Source organism: Rana temporaria, chromosome 13, assembly GCF_905171775.1.
Source record: "Rana temporaria chromosome 13, aRanTem1.1, whole genome shotgun sequence".
In the NCBI taxonomy this organism is placed as follows: domain Eukaryota; kingdom Metazoa; phylum Chordata; class Amphibia; order Anura; family Ranidae; genus Rana; species Rana temporaria.
Genome location: NC_053501.1, coordinates 117,810,706 through 117,814,443, shown reverse-complemented (window position 1 = coordinate 117,814,443; position 3,738 = coordinate 117,810,706). Strand labels below are relative to the sequence as shown.

Genomic DNA, 3,738 nt, shown 5'->3' with positions numbered 1-3,738 from the left:
ACGTATCTCATAAAATGCGAATGAGGGAGTCTCCCTCCTCCCGCTGCATCCCATGTAAGGAGAAATATGTATACGATACAATCCGATCGTACGACACCATATACAATACAATCTGGCTCATCGGCTGATGGGTACGGGAGGCCCGTCAGGTGTATGGGCTGTCAGGTGATCGGTATCCCCGGCCCTTCAGGTGTATGGGCTGTCAGGTGATCGGTACGGGTGCCCCGTCAGGTGTATGGGCTGTCAGGTGATCGGTACGGGCGGCCTGTCAGGTGATCGGTACGGGTGCCCCGTCAGGTGTATGGGCTGTCAGGTGATCGGTACAGGTGGCCCATCGGGTGTATGGGCTGTCAGGTGATCGGTACGGGCGGCCCGTCAGGTGTATGGGCTGTCAGGTGATCGATACGGGTGGCCCGTCAGGTGATCGATACGGGTGGCCCGTCAGGTGATCGGTACGGCTGGCCCGTCAGGTGATCGGTACGGGCGGCCTGTCAGGTGATCGGTACGGCTGGCCCGTCAGGTGTATGGGCTGTCAGGTGATCGGTACAGGTGGCCCATCGGGTGTATGGGCTGTCAGGTGATCGGTACGGGCGGCCCGTCAGGTGTATGGGCTGTCAGGTGATCGGTACGGCTGGCCTGTCAGGTGATCGGTACGGCTGGCCCGTCAGGTGTATGGGCTGTCAGGTGATCGGTACGGCTGGCCCGTCAGGTGTATGGGCTGTCAGGTGATCGGTACGGCTGGCCCGTCAGGTGTATGGGCTGTCAGGTGATCGGTACGGGCAGCCCGTCAGGTGTATGGGCTGTCAGGTGATCGGTACGGGCGGCCCGTCAGGTGTATGGGCTGTCAGGTGATCGGTACGGGCGGCCTGTCAGGTGATCGGTACGGCCGGCCCGTCGGGTGTATGGGCTGTCAGGTGATCGGTACGGGCGGCCTGTCAGGTGATCGGTACGGGCGGCGCGGCAGGTGTATGGGCTGTCAGGTGATCGGTACGGGCGGCCTGTCAGGTGACCGTTACGGCTGTCCCGTCAGGTGTATGGGCTGTCAGGTGATCGGTACGGCTGGCCCCTCAGGTGTATGGGCTGTCAGGTGATCGGTATGGCCGGCCCTTCAGTTGTATGGGCTGTCAGGTGATCGGTATGGCCGGCCCTTCAGGTGTATGGGCTGTCACGTGATCGGTACGGACGGCCCGTCAGGTGATCGGTATGGGCAGCGCATCAGGTGATCGGTCCAGGTGCCCCGTCAGCTGATTGGTACGGGCGGCCCATCAGGTGTATGGGCTGTCAGGTGATCGGTACGGGCGGCCTGTCAGGTGACCGTTACGGCTGTCCCGTCAGGTGTATGGGCTGTCAGGTGATCGGTACGGCTGGCCCCTCAGGTGTATGGGCTGTCAGGTGATCGGTATGGCCGGCCCTTCAGTTGTATGGGCTGTCAGGTGATCGGTATGGCCGGCCCTTCAGGTGTATGGGCTGTCACGTGATCGGTACGGACGGCCCGTCAGGTGATCGGTATGGGCAGCGCATCAGGTGATCGGTCCAGGTGCCCCGTCAGCTGATTGGTACGGGCGGCCCATCAGGTGTATGGGCTGTCAGGTGATCGGTACGGGCGGCCTGTCAGGTGACCGTTACGGCTGTCCCGTCAGGTGTATGGGCTGTCAGGTGATCGGTACGGCTGGCCCCTCAGGTGTATGGGCTGTCAGGTGATCGGTATGGCCGGCCCTTCAGTTGTATGGGCTGTCAGGTGATCGGTATGGCCGGCCCTTCAGGTGTATGGGCTGTCACGTGATCGGTACGGACGGCCCGTCAGGTGATCGGTATGGGCAGCGCATCAGGTGATCGGTCCAGGTGCCCCGTCAGCTGATTGGTACGGGCGGCCCATCAGGTGTATGGGCTGTCAGGTGATCGGTACAGCCTCTGCGGTTCTTCTGAATGGTCCTCTGAGGCTGGGTTCACACTCCTACACTACTTTCATCCTACTTTGCTCTGCGTTCAATGTTTCCCTATGAGAGCGTCTTGTAGCGTCCTACACAAGTCGGTCCGACTTTGAAAATGCTCCCTGTACTACTTTTGGTCCTACATTGATCCTACTTCAACCCATTGAATATCATTGAAGTCGGACCAAAGTAGTATCCTGTTCATGAAAGTAGGATGGATGTAGGACCGATGCAGAGCAAAGTAGGATGAAAGTAGTGTAGTAGTGTGAACCCAGCCTTATCCTTATATTTGCTGTACCATATTGCCACCCTGAGGCCCCAATATATATCCCAGGCTGTTCTCTGGATTACTACCACTGGACTCTAGCAGGGTGACCATGCGGCAATATGGTACAGCAAAGGGGGTAAGTCTACAGTGCAGTGGTAGCAATCCAGAGAACAGCCTGCAATAATTACAAGGATCACAGGGTGGCAAAATGGTACAGCAAAGGAGGCAAGTCTAATTATCCCAGGCTGTTCTCTGGATTGCCAACACTGGACTCTAAGGCTGATCCCCTTTGCTGTACCATATTGCCATTCTGTGAGCTTTGCAACTGTCCAAGACTGTACCCCGGATTGCTACCACTGGACTGTAGACTTAACCCCTTTGCTGTACCATATTGCCACACTGTGATCCTACTAATAATGCCAGGCTGTACCCCAGATTGCTACCACTGGACCATTGTGATCCTAATTTCCCCTTGCTGTACTATATTCCCGGACCCGACCGCGGCTTCTGGGTACGCAATGGACCAAGACGATACCGATTCTTACTGAACCCCCCAATAAAAAGCCCCCCCCCCTGTGCCGGGGGTCCTGACCCACGTCTGATCTCTGTGTGCGTTCTGCTCACACCCCCCATTACATAACATAACATGACAGCGATCGGTGAGCACAGCAGGAAACGATCGGCAGACATTCATTTTTTGGGGGGGGGGGGGGAGGGGAGACTTACTGCGCCCGGTGGGGTCCTGCGCGGTCCCGGCATCCCGGCGTCTCCTCTCAGCCTCCTCTGCCGGCTCTCCGGGGGTCACTCTCTCAGCTCCAGGAAAAGCAGATTACAGAAGGGACTTAACAATCTCCCATAACCCCATTAGTGACGCTCTCACGCCAACCAGCGGGAACTGGCGGCCACTCCGATCGCCGAGACAAAAGGGACACCCCCCCCCCGCCTCCCGCCTCCCCCCGCCACCAACCCGACCGCAGCCAAAGGATCTGACCCAGAAAGCCAAACCGCCCCTCGAAGAACCACGAGACCCGAAAAGAGGAAAAAGATTCTCACATCTCATTCTGATAATCCGCACAAAACGCCGCGGCTGAGACGGATTCAGCAGGATTTTCACAGTGCTTATCAAGGGCAGGCGCCCCCCCCCCACCCCCCCCGAAAAAGGACAAGCCCCTTTTCTACTGTGTATTTGGAAATTTTATATACAGAATGCAAAAATAAATAAAAAAATATTATTAACAATAATGACAATACACAGTTATAATAATAAAATATACAAATATATTTACTAATAAGGAATGTTTTACAAATAATTTTGTGTATTTTTTTGCATTATTTTATTACAAACTATATTTTATTAGAAATATAGAACACAATATACGATTTATTATATAGATAAATATAAATACAAAAATTAAATATACAAATGTATTTATATTTCTCTTATTACTGAGGTTTTATTATATAGTTATTATAATTATATATATTTTTATGTTTAATTATAAACTATATTTTATTAGAAATATAGAATACAATATATGA

The 3,738-nt window shown here is 54.0% G+C and overlaps 1 protein-coding gene across 2 annotated transcripts in view; it reads right to left on the bottom strand.

Annotated features, from left to right (window-relative positions):
• Window positions 1-3,073, bottom strand: part of SEMA4A (semaphorin 4A) — a 106,451-nt gene extending 103,378 nt beyond the window's left edge. For both annotated transcript variants that reach the window (XM_040332959.1, XM_040332964.1), the window contains exon 1: window positions 2,926-3,073. The gene's annotated coding sequence lies outside the window, so the exon portion shown is untranslated. The remainder of the gene's footprint in view (window positions 1-2,925) is intronic.
• Between the last annotated feature and the right edge of the window lie 665 nt (window positions 3,074-3,738).